General features: G+C 40.0%; 1 long non-coding RNA gene across 3 annotated transcripts in view; it reads right to left on the bottom strand.

Annotated features, from left to right (window-relative positions):
- Window positions 1-12,142, bottom strand: part of LOC128852043 (uncharacterized) — a 74,763-nt gene extending 62,621 nt beyond the window's left edge. For 2 of the 3 annotated variants that reach the window (XR_008449662.1, XR_008449661.1), the window contains exons 1-4: window positions 11,764-12,142; window positions 4,900-5,071; window positions 2,350-2,537; window positions 955-993 (exon numbers count right to left, since the gene is read on the bottom strand). This is a non-coding gene — a long non-coding RNA (uncharacterized LOC128852043). The remainder of the gene's footprint in view (window positions 1-954; window positions 994-2,349; window positions 2,538-4,899; window positions 5,072-11,763) is intronic. The other variant, XR_008449663.1, reaches the window with a different exon arrangement.
- Between the last annotated feature and the right edge of the window lie 1,419 nt (window positions 12,143-13,561).

Here is a 13,561-nt window from a genome sequence, read left to right as displayed (position 1 = left end):
AACAGACCACTGGAGTAGCTGGAAGGATTTTTGGGAGAAGAGTCTGGGCCAACATCCTAGGGCATTCTGAGCTATAGGCTGTGGGAGACATGGTTCAGGGTAGGGACAAAACAGAGAAAAACAGAAAGTGGCAGTACAGAGAGGAGATGGAGAGGCCAACTAAATCTAGAAAAGGCTGTTTTTTTAGCACAAGCAGCTAGGCAGCCTGAATGCTGGTGACTGCTCTGGAGTGTAATGGGGGTCATACACTTTCATTTCATCTGACACCTGGAGGTACCTTTGCAGTGAACATCATATCAAGCCAATACATTTCAGCAAAAAATGTTGTTTTGGCAAATCACTACTTTGCAGTGGAAAAATACTGATGTTCAGAAAAGTTTCCCAAACAGTTTATATCTAAGAATGGTTAGCAAAATTTACTCAAGACTTGAAAATTCAAAAAAAATGTTTGATGTTACCCTTTTTCTCTTCCAAGCATGCCTGGCAAAAACACGCCTTTACATAAATTAGCACTAGATGCACACTTGCCAAAGCAAAAATAATCTATTCTTCTTAAGAGCAGGGTAAAGAAAATACAAAAAATTCTTTAAAGTATTTGTTGCCAGAATAATGCTAATTATAGGGTTGTCTCAGGGGCATGACTGATCAGTTGGAGGATATGCAACTGCTTTTCCAGAAAACACCATAGCGCTGACAGACAGTGTTATGCATACTCCAGAAAAAAAACCAAATCAAACCAAACCAAACCGCAACAAACCCAAACAACACCCCAACAACCTCAAAAAAAGACCTAGAGAATTAAGCACCTCTGTGCTTTCCAGTTTGCAGTAGCCTGTCTTACAGGCTTTAACAACTAGGCAGTGGTGTCTGCAATTGTTTTTAAAGCTTTCAGTGACGTTCAGGATGCCATATATTTAGATGCCCAAACAGATTTGGAAACTCAGTGGTACTCACCTGCTCTGCAGATGTTGGCCATGAAATCCAAATCACATCCTGCAGAAAAAAAAAATAATATCACACTGAGTTGATGAGCAGCTCTGTCTGTCACTGAGCCTGAAGCTTCTGTGCAGCAACTTATTTCACAGTCCTCTTTCATCCATACCCTGTGTGCTCTCAGGCTTTCAGCCACACAACATCTTAAGCAAATGTTTCCTGTTCACAGGAAGTATAAGCAACCCTACTGCAATTTCTTGCACAACCTGGGATTTCCTAAAGACTAGGAGAAAATCAGGCACTAGGATCTTTTCTAAATACTATCTGATTTGGGAATGTCTTCCATTATGTCTCAAACTCAACTTCTGACACTCTCTTTCATGCCCATTCTGGCAAGCCATTAACCAAGCCACACTTGAATTCTGCTGCTTCCCAAGCACAAATTTTCTGTGGGATGGATTTTCAAAACTATTTCCCACATTAGAAGCCTATTATCATTTTTGGATGTGACTTAGCACCACTAGACTTTACTTCCTCACAGTGCAAGTCAGAGGCAGTATCTGATCATTTAAAAATGCACACAGGGGCCAAACTCAATTTGCAAAAGCTGGGAAGAAAATTAATTTTTACTGACATGTTAATTTATGGAGATTTTAAATCATTCATCTGAAAAAGAAAAGGGATAAATGGAAATAAAATTAAAATACAAGCTACTCTTCAGATAAATCATGATACCGAACTGAAAGTTATGGTTACTGGCCTTTGTTTTCACTTGAGCCTCATGCAAGGCTGCAAAGCCACCTTTGGCAAGATACTTTCTGCTCCCCATCTCTAAGCACTATCCATAAATACTTTCTCCCACTACCTCTACTTAGAGTAGAACTCCCTAAGAGCAAGAATCACCTCAGCATGTTTGTACAGCATCAAGCATAATGGCCTCTTTCCCTCTCTAGGCAATGGTGGAACAGAATTATAAAGAATGATAAAAACCTCAACACCTGTCCCACAGCTCCTCTCAAGTGCATCAACAAGTGCAAAGAACACAGGATTGTTCAAAAAAGCATTATTTCCAGCATAAAGTACTCTTTAAGGGCAGAAAATACCTGCAGTTTAGAAGTCTGGGTACTTTTGAACCTTGCTAACCCAGACGCAAGGAGGATTTTGCCGCTGTGTGAAACATAATGTTCGGCCAGCTGTATTGCAGGGATGGCTCAGGGGTAACCTGGCTGCTGGTTGCTGAGGGTAGCCTTGCCCAGATGTGGAACAGGGCCCCCCATGCTGCAGACACCTTGGTCTCTGCCAGGGGATTTACTGGGGGATTTTTTGCCTGAAAATGGGCACCTTACATCTATTCTCAAGGTATTTCCATTCTTCCAGCCCCCAGAAGGAAGAAACCCTGAATCAATTGGTACTCACCTGATGGTAAAGAGCAAGAAAGACATCCTCAAGTGGTAGATGCATGGAGGAGGAATTTGTTTCTAAGCCCAAGGAGTGAAAATATACTTTCTTAATCTCTTTTGGCTCCATTGCCTTTGCCAGTATGAGCTTGCCCTCTACCTTCAGTGCCTTTATATTTTTTTAACATATCTCATGAGATTGCTAAGCTAAAAGAAAGGATTTTTATTAAATCTGGTGAGTCATGGTAGTGTTGTAAGAGTGAAAAATGTCAGCCTACTGAGCCTGGAAGTGAGGAAAAAGCATGAGTTGGCAGCAATTACAAAACGTTAATTTGACAGCAAATACACAACTTTTGAAGGAAAGTGGCAATATAAGACAGACAAACAGAAAAATAAGAAAAAAACATAGCATGAGCTTACCAAAGAGAAGTCATACAAAACTTAGTTGGTAGCTTTCTCTAAAAAGATAACTCATTTTCCAGATAAAGGACATGCAAGAATGGAGACCATTCAAACTTCAATAAAGCATCAGTCGTAATGTCACAGGGGAAATACTCAAACTGGAGAAAATGAGGATTAGCAGAGGGATTGAAAGCAGCTATGAAACCAACTAAGAGGCAACAGATTGCACTGGGGAAAACGAACCACTCTGGAAGGTAAAAATTGGTTTAGGGAATAATTTTCTGTATTATTTAAATTAATAGCCTCTGCATGACTTCTGGAGCGTACCAATGTGATTTGCTGATGATACAATGTTGGAATGAACTGCCAGCACATGGCAAAGTTGGCATGTTTTGCAGCTAAAATTAGCTGGGTGAAAGCCTGGAGGATGGAGCTGAGCAGGGTCGTGGGTGATAATTTGGGATTCCTGCTGAAAAAAGCCTACTGTGAGCTCACTGCTTGAGAAGAAAAGACTTGGAAGAACAGGCTGATTGTAAAATAGTTTTGACCCCCTTCTCTGAGGGTGCTGTGAGAAAATCAAACATTCAGAGCTGACAGTAAATGATGGACAGGAGTCGCATGGGATGAGCACAGCCCAGAAAGCTGGAGGGAGCTCGAGTGCCACTTCAGCCTCCTGTGATGAAGACAGGATTCAAGCATGGCTACTTGAATGAGGCTAGTGGCCAGCCCTGAATAGGGCTTCTCCTAAGCTAAAACAACTTGCTGGGTTTTGCATAGCAAAACAAAAGCTGAGACGTACACCGCTTGTCCTCAACTCTCAGAAAAATACAAGGGTGGCTATTCTAACAGATGTTAACATAAGTGTGGCTAGATCTGTCTCCAATGTAAATAAATTTAGCCTAAAAGCATGATGGTTTCTAACAGGAAAGGAAGCAAACCCTTGCAGTAGGAATAAAGGAGGATATAATAGATACAGAATGGGGAATCAAAGATTACGACTTTTTTTCCTCATTGCAGCACCTCATTTTCCAGAAGCTGAGAAAACAGCAGGACTACTTCAGATTTCTGAAATACAGTGATACTGTAATAGGATTTTCTCCAAACATTTCTATACACAGAAATTATTCCCTGTTTTAAAATCCTGCTCTGGAAGTCTGAGAAAGCTTTTCTAATTAAACTTGGCTATCTAAGCCAAGAAAAAAGAGTAGCAGTGTGAAGACATTCTCTTATGCTTCTATAGAAATGACTATACTGGTACAACTAAGGCTGAGGCAACCTGCACTAGAAATTGCTTACGCAACCATTCACAGATGAAAACATGCTACTAATGGGAGAAAACTCTCACAAAAACATCACTCCCTCACTGATCCCTCAGTCCTGAGCCACTTTGGAGTCCTGCAAAATACCATCCGCCAGCAAACACGAAAACAAGACTGATAACTGTGCTAAGTACTGAAAAATTCAGTACAGATATTACTCTTACAAAACAATATAATCTCTTCCCTCTTTAATCTTGCCACATTTCACAAGATATAAAGGACCATTGTTTTCCTCAGGAGATAAGATGCTTATGATAAGATGTCTATCTCTTTGCCAATACTCCTGCTATGATATAGACACCAGCCTACAGTATAATATATTCTTTCAAAGATACTTTAACTGGTACTCATCTAAGTGAATTTTCAGTGGATGCTTTAAGCTTGTATCTAACTTTGCAAAGGCCTTTTGCACCTGGAATCATACTACTATTTTCCAACTGTATTAGCAGGTTTAACAGAAGGTGCTATTTCTCTTGCCATCATCCTTTGACTGTCAGGCAGATTTGACATCAAGACTTTCAGGCTGATCTCTCGGGGTACTCAAGTTGAAAAAGTCGTAAGAACATCCAGGCAAAGATTCAGAATATGGTTGGAATTTCCCCATTTCTCATAAAAACGCATCGCTACTCAGTAGAAAAGTTTTGACATTCCAGTCATGAGATTTCCAGTAGTCCAGGTAGGCTTTCACAGCAAAAATTATTTCTTCCCGTTACAGAGCACCGTAACTCCTCTAACATTGTCCACATAAACAGATAACCAATAACAAGTTAGACAGCTAACAACAAAACTTGAATCTAGTGTTTTGAACTTAATGTCTTTGGAAAGATTCGGGTTGCTTTCCAACTTACAGGAATACAACAGAGTAATAATCCTCCCAGGATGTGACAGGCACAGCAGAAGCTTCAGATGCCAGCACTCATTTCCTGCTTCACCGCAGAAGAGCTGCTCCATTTCTTATTATTTATGAAATTTATCTCCGTACATTTAGACAGTTTCCTCATGACCAAGTCTTCAGAAGAGCTGGTAAAAATAATCAGACTCAACAACCATTCTCATGAAAAATGAAGTTTCAAAATAAATAAATCCATTGCCATTCAATAACATGACAATTTTGATAGGATGGTGAGATTTTCTATTGATTGATGAAAAAAATGCTTCTAAACAAATTCTAGAAATTTTCTGTCTTTAAAAATACACCCTGAACAATAGAAATTTGGTGTTGTTTCCTTTTTACACATCTATATCCAAACGAAATCAAGGAAAGACAAGAGTAGAAGGGAAAGTACAAACTAATTTTCTCTCTCGTACACACACAGTGTTTCAAGGTGTTCTTGACAGGAGTTAGAGGAGCAAAATTAATTATCAATACCTTGTAACACTGAAATTTCCACCATTAAAATCCATGAAGGCACAGAATTAAATGGATCCCACTTATTACCCTGTCCTTTTTCCAAGTATTGAAAAGGCGTGTAAAAAGACAAGCAGCAAAACAAAAGATGTGTGTCCAATTCTAAAACACAAGGACACAGAAGATAAAAGGAATGGGATATATGGGGACAGGGAAAATAACTGTCCCTCCATTTCTCCTTCCCTTCCTGCATGCACGCTCATATGCATTTAAATAAGTTTCATCTAAAAGCACAGTAAATAGAAATAAATAGATGTGGATTCTAAGCTACAACAGAGTCCACATGTCCTGGCTCAATTCAAAACACTATGACCTCGCATGGTCCCTTGAAGGATTGTATAGGTACTACATTGCTACATGGAAAGCTGAAGTACTTACTGGTGCAAAGTCCTGGGGATGGTTAGCAGAAATCTGCTTTTCTCCACAGCATAGGTTAGGAATTTTTTACTAACCTAGTATGCTGCTTCACAAGGTTAAAACCACCGGTCACCCATCGGTTAAATCTGGGATCAATACTAAGAGGGATTTACTGCCTGCCTCGATGCACGCATCTGCAGCAATCAAAGTTTATTGGAAAATCTGTCACTTTAAGCAGAGTTTTTTTCTTTCCATTAAGGAAAAGAAATGCATTCATTTCAAGGATACAACCTAGATGCGAATATACGTGAACCACAGGTGTTAAAATCTACATGTTCATCTAAATAAAAACATCAACAAATACAACCAGTGCATATATTCAACATGGTAGAATTAGAGTAAACTACAGAATAAACACCTGACTTTATCTTCCTACACAATATCAAGTGTCAGTTCAAGTAAACAAATATCTTTTCTAGGAAATTTAGCCCACTTTTCTTAAGTTAATTATGCAAATGTACATACATTTAAAGGTTTTGTTAGTTTGGCTTGGGTGCACAAGCTGTTTGCAAGCAGCTGGAGACAGCGGATAGCAAAAATAATCAAAGCAAGGCAGATCAGTCAGTGCTCATCACACACAGATTGCCACCTTATAACTTCTCTTATGTGACAGCTGACATGAACTTCTAACCCCTGCAAGCCTTGACTAGGTGGTTAAGCCTGCTCGGAAAACCCACACTGCTGCCAATACAACCTTCCATGCAACTGGGATGCAAACGACAGGACTGACCTGTGCTTCTCAAAAATAAGGGGAAAACAGCGATAGAGTTTAGTAAGCAAGTGTCCCTGAAGCCAGGATATTGTGCATCTGAGCTCTTGGGCTCTGTGTTCAGCATTAGGATTAGAAGTGAACATCCTGCTTTTTGCAGGTGCATTTTCTATTTGCTTACTTCCCACCCTTTCAAAGAAAGTTCCTGCTACTGAAAGTGCTTGTTAGAGTATAGTAGGCAAACACAAAGAACAGATGCAGAGGGAAGGGGGTATATGTTCAACATGGATGATGTATGAAATTCATGCATTCAAAAAGCTTGGCTACTCTTTTCAGGAGGAATTGAAGGGAGCTGAGTCTTTTTGGAAATTTGGCTCCTGAAGCCACAATAAAGTAAAAAAAGGAGCATACTTTCTCCTGTGCTTTAGTTTTATTACTGGTTTCATAGGAAACACATTTGGAATGTTAGGCTGATTTGGACTGTTTCCTCTTCCCCTTCTCCTCCCCAATTCCTACACTCTATTTTGCCATCTAAAGATCTGCAGCCTCGGAAGGAATTTTTCCACTGATGGTAATTTAGGTCTGGTTTGGTCTTTTTGTTTCATCTCTCTCCTCTATTCTCTTCCCAGTGATATATAGAGCCTTACATTTTCAGTTAGGGCAGCAAATAAGCAAGGATGTAAACAAGGAAATGAAGAGATTTCTCTCCACTCTTCTACCAAGAGAAGATTTCATACATCTTCATCCTGTTGCCTGAGAAGGTGGTTTACTAGTTCTAATGAATCTCAGTGGATTGATGAGGGAAAGTCAGGAAAATACCCTAAAGTAGTTGACCAAGACCTCCCTACAGTCAGTTTAACCAATGTGATTCTCTGCAGGCGAAGGTCTTCACTGAGACTTTAACTTCCCACCTGCTTAAAATCACTCTTAAGAGTTAAATTTCTCTGCCCAAAATACAAATTAACATTCTGAAGAGACTGACTCTGATGGAATGCAAACATCAGGTTTATCTACAGAGCCCCAAACACTCTTCCCCAATATGTATTTGCAAACTAGCTGTTGCATAAGAGCAAAGGAGCCCTGAGAACTGCATGTATGATAATCACAGCGTAATCACTGCTGATGAAACTTGATGTTCTTCCATAATCGCTGTAATTTTAAGTGGATTGAGTGCCATTTAAGTGACAAGAGTGTTATGATGGATGAAATACATACTTCCAAAGTTATATGAGTTTCTTTGACATTCATGGTGTGGAATGCTTAGTGGCATTTAATGTTTGTAAATCTTTAGAATCAAGTTAAATATGTTAATTACAACTGGAAAAGTCTCTCAAACTGAAGTACTGAATGACTGTATCACAGTACTTGTTAGTGCAATATTCTTTTCTTCCTATCCACTGAGTGAGCATGAAATATCAGGTCAGTGATTACAGTCAGTATTTGCATTTTTAATCTGTTAGTCCTTCTAGGTAAGTCAGTAAACTGGCACCCAGCTCACAGTGGCTGCTTTCCCCTCACCCATGTTGGCTGGGTGCCCCAACCTTCTGGCACTACTTCTCCCTTAATCTGAACAGGCTTGCAGCTGTGTTGGTGCCTTGTGCTCCCACCCTTGTCCTCTCACACACATGGGCTGAGCACAGCAGACAGCAGGTTTCAGCAGAGACCAGCAGAAAAGCAGCCACAGCTTTGCGGCTGTGCCAGCATGCTCAACAAGCAGGGCATGAGGCAAGGCCAGCGTTTCCATCCCCTCTCCCAAATGCATCAGATCATCTCTGGCTGTCACAGGGGACAAGAACCTGGACCAAACCCCGCAAAATGGCTACACTGCTTTAATTCATACTCAAAAAAAACAGGATGAAGAATGGGGGGAAACTGAGTGTTATCTAATAGCAATCTGCAACATATCATAATCATACAGGATGACTGGATGAGGCTGGTATAATTTTATGTCACACAGGCCACAAAGCAGCTTGATGGAGAGAAACCATCCCTCATAGGAAGCACTCCCCATTTATGGACCCCTCCCATTGCAAACTCTACATGAAAGATTCTACACACCAAAGTAATTTCCTGCCTAAACATAAACATTAAATTTCTTGAAATGCAATGTGAGCCACTTGCTCTGAACCAGGAACAGAAGTTATCAGAACAGGACAAGTGATCAGGATGCGAAATAACTCAGCAACGTATTAATTCCTTGACATCTCAGCAACAATTTGAAAAATTATCCAGGTGAGATTCCTGTAAGAATTGCAGGCAATGAACAACAGTAATGGTAGGTCAAGGCAATTGACTTCTTTACAACTTAAAAAATCCTGTCTGAAAGTGACTAGCGATACCATTTAAGCATTTTAAAATAAGTATGATATCAAAATGAAGCAGAACATTTTATAGATTAAGCCTTCGCAGGGCGTTGGTGATAACTTACCCTTCCCTCATTACTGGCTGCTTTAGAAGCCAAAATTACTTCATTTTACAAAACCAGCACCCTCAACTTCATATTTTCAAGAAAAGCAGAGAGAGTTAAGGGTGCACATGCATGACTAGTTTGCAAGAAGCACAGGGTATCTAACTGGCAGGTCAGGCTGTTAATTCAACTCTTCCTTTCCTTGAACTTTCAAGGAATTATCTTCAACAATAAGGCCCCAAACAGCCCCACTCTGCTACGGTAAAGAAAGTCAGGATAGAAAACCATAATCCATTTTAAGCAGCACATTGGGCACTGACCAGAAACACGGCTTGCAAAAGCTGGCCAGTACTTAGCTCCATCACACAAAGTAACCTGAAATTCATGAAATGAGCTATTAATAAGTTAATGCAATCATTATCTGCTCCATTATCATAACTGCCACCCATTGTTAATTTCAGTGTATGAGCTGCGATTATGATTTTTACTATTCTGGTACAGGAAAAGGACTAAAAGGCATCCTGGTTTGGCAACAAAAGGCATGTGTTCCACCTTGAACACAAGTCTGTTCCTAATTTTATGCATACACTCAAATGCTTTGCCAAAGAAAAGCCTAAAATCCCATTCTGCAAACTCTTAGGCATGTTATATTAGACCAGCTTCATTGACACTGAGAGGAATTTTGTAACTCAAGGTAAACTACTCATGAGGATGTTTCCAAGATTGAGTCCTACCCAATTCCATAGCAATGAGAGATTCGTAGGGCTGATATTGCTTTCAGAATATTTCCCTTGTAGGCTGAGCCTATTTCTATCAGATATAGAATACATTTTATGAGGTAAGTATTAGCAACTTTGATATGAAGAAAAATCCTCTGGGCTGTATCATTCCCTGTAATAAAATAAACTAAAATAGAAATGAAATGGAAAACTGGAATATGGAACGTAAACGAGCTGCATCATAAAAGCTATTTACAGGTTTGAAATAATCAGATCATCATGCAAGTCTAAAAGTTTTGCAGTTAAAGGCATATATTTCTAAACCAGCTCAACACAAGAGTCAGAGAAAAATTCATAAATGAGCTCAGTCCCGTTTGAAGCATGCTGGGTCATTGCAGTTCCTGGTGCTCAGAGTGGGAGCTACTTGATGCTGAGCTCTTCCAAAGACCCAAAGCAGTCTGAAATGACAGTCTACTCATCTTTTCCTGTTCATCCTTCAGGTACAGTATCACCCTGCAAGCCATAGAGGCAGACAGGCAGTCATATTTGCCTATGTTTGAGTTAATAGGAAAGAATGATGGTCCCATTGAAGGTTGTCACCTCTAATGTGACTCTGTCTTCTTTTGTGCCCCTAACCCAAATCTATGAACTATTCAGTTTACTCTTTCTAACACTGAAGTGACAACTTCATTTACTCCATCCAGCAAACAATAAACCACCAGCACAGAAGTGGGCTTAACAACATTAACAGGAATACCAGTGGAGTAGCCAGCCCTTTGATTGCTTTTACTCGAACAGAGACTCCTGATGCCAATATATTTCTGAGATGGCAGTGAAGAAATTGTTCCCATATCCCATTAGTAGTTACACAAAAAAATGACAGAAGTACTTGCAATACAGAGGGTTCATAGAACTGCTTATGACTGTCCTAGTCATCTCAAAAGTTAAGCGTGCACTTCATTCAAAGTATTTGATTTGGCCTATTGCTCTCAATGAAATATTACAAAAGTTTACAGCTACATAATGCAAAAAAGATCTTCTCTAGTTTTCTCATAGAGAGCTGGGTTTTTTTTGAGAAGAGAAGAAGGACAGGGTATATAGCTTATGAGATATATTACTTTTTAAAAAAAAAAGGAAAAAGTTGAGAATACTGTAATGTGATGTGTCATTTTGAACAAGGATTTATCATAACTCTACTGAAATCAGTGAGGACTTTGACATTGACATTGACTTTATTTCACCGTGTTCTCAGATGCTGATCTGATTACCTTAATGTTTCAACACATCATTTTGCTGTTTGCAAAAAGAAAAAAGAGAAAAAAACCCCAACCCCAAGCTGTTCCATTTTCACAGACCTAACTCCCCAAGACAATTTTCTGACTTCAAAGATTTTTCATTTTAATCCTTTTCAGAAGCTCATAGCTTAATTTGATTATGTCCAAAAACTTATAAGACAAGTCTTGGTGGTGTTTGTTTAAAAGTTGCATCTCAGTTTCTCCTCCTGCCTCTACTTGCTCCAGAGATAGGGCTAAGCATCCTAAAGCAGAAAAAGATGATAAGAAATATTTTTCCCACAAGAAAATCTGTGAAAAATGAAACCTTAAGTAAAACAAGCACTTGTGAAAAATTAAAATGTTGGTGGTTTTCACTGAAAATTGAATGAATTAAACTACTCACTCAATGAAATTTTCAACAGTAACTTGCTCTGTCTCAGACAGCAGTGCAGTGGTAACAGTCTGCAACAGGGGAGCAGGAATCGTGACCACTGCTGGTTGAGCTCTTGTGTTATTTTCTCAGGAAAATCACAAAAATTACTGAATTAAAATGAAGTCTGAGTAGCTGGGGCAGTAATCGATCAGGATCTTAAGAGGAAAACAGATTAGAGATGCAAAGGGATTAAAAAGCAATGTTTTTTATATGCCTTCTTAAGCAGAAAGGGAAACACAGACGTGTTCAGGTCTTATTTCCCTGGAAATAGCAGAGTTTTTAAGGAAAGTCAAGGGTATGCAAATCTGAACTCTCTAATGAGAAAATACCCAGCAAAGCCCATACCTGTTCTCCTTTCAGTCTTGTGATCAGCTGGAGTACGTTCATACTGTACCTTTTTCGGTACAGCATCATCTTTGTCACATACAAAAAGGGCTTCAGGCAAAACAACACTTTTCTCCTACTCCAGTCTCATTTATAACTCTGAAATGTCATTGTCATGGTTTAACCCCAGCTGGCAACTAAGGACCATACAGCCACTCACTCACTTTCCCCAGCTGGAATAGGGGAGAGAATCAGAAGAATAAAAGTGAGAAAGCTCGTGAGTTGAGATAAAGACAGTAAGTTCAATAAGTAAAGAAAAAGCTATGAGTGCAAGCAAAGCAAAATAAGGAATTTCTTCACTGTTTCTCATCTGCAGGCAGGCGTTCAGACATCTCCAGCAAAGCAGGGCTCCACACATGTAGCGGTTACTTGGCAAGACAAAACACCACAACAACGAATTCCAAACCCCCGCCCCTTTCTCCTTCTTCTCTCAGATTTATATGTTGAGCATGATGTCTTATTGTATGGGATATCCCCTTGGTCAGTCAAGGTCATCTGCATCGCCTCCCAACTTCTTGTGAACCTACAGCATACTCACTGGCAGGGCAGTGAGAGAAGCAGGAAAGACCTTGATGCTCAGCAGTAACTAAACGTCCCTGTAATATAAACATGTCTTTCAGCACAAATCCAAAACATAGCCCTGTACTAGCTACTGTGAAGAAAATTAACTCTATGCCAACCAAAACCATCACAATCACCATTAGGATAAAAAAGTGAGGGAGCCCAAAAGAAACCCGTAAATTGTCCCAGTACCATTCACTGCAGCACTGTACAGCAGAAAATTGGCACATGAGAAGGTGCACTAAAATTGAGCCAGGAACTTGGCTGTGCCAGATGATTTCCACCAGAAGCAGAAGGAAGAATCTCACTAGGGCAACAGGAATAGAAAATATCTTTTTCAAAGATAACCAAACTGGCTGAAATATAGGTAAGGCTATACATGACACATGAAACACGACATTACGCACCTGCGTCAAAGTTAGGAAAATTCCTTTTAGGACTGGAAATTCTAGGCTTTGCCTTCCAAACCACACCATAAGATCTTCCCATTCAAATCCAGCAATCAAATTGGGAAATCAGAAAAAAATACTTGAAGCAAACTCTGGATACACACGCGCCCAAACTGTGCATGTTAAACTGGCCCTCCCTTCCTGTAAGTGCAGGCCATGGTCCATCCATCAAATCTCTGTCTCTCAAATTTAGAGACAAGAATGTTGTATGGGAGTGTTGAATGTTTTGTGCAAGTCCAGGTAGATGATATCACTTACTCTTTCACTGTCCACCAGTGCTGTGGCCCTGTTGTAGAAAGCCACCACATTTTTAGGCATAATTTGCTCTTATTGAAACTATGTTGGCTGTCACCAGTGACCTCCTTCATTTCCATGTGCCTCAGCAAAGTTTCCAGGAAGATCTGCTCCATGATTTTGCTGGGTACAGAGGTGAGACTGACTGGCTTGTAGTTCCTCAAGTCTTTCTTTTTACCCATTTTTAATTATGGGGGTAATATATTCCCCTTTCCAGTCAGTGGGAACGTCACTGGACTGCCACAACTTCTCACATATGATGGATAATGGCTTGGCAACTTCATCCACCAGTTCCCTCAGAGCCTGTGGATGCATCTCATCAGGTCCAACGTATCTGTGCACCTTCAGGTTCCTTAGATGGTCTCGCACTTGATCTTCTCCTACAGTGGGTGGTTCTTTGATCTCCCAGCCCCTGCCTTTGCTTTTTGTCACTTGGGCAGCGTGTCTTGAGTCCT

This window comes from Cuculus canorus, chromosome 4 (assembly GCF_017976375.1).
Source record: "Cuculus canorus isolate bCucCan1 chromosome 4, bCucCan1.pri, whole genome shotgun sequence".
Taxonomy (NCBI): domain Eukaryota; kingdom Metazoa; phylum Chordata; class Aves; order Cuculiformes; family Cuculidae; genus Cuculus; species Cuculus canorus.
Note: the sequence above shows the minus strand (reverse complement) of the source record. Positions and strands in the feature narration are given on the sequence as shown.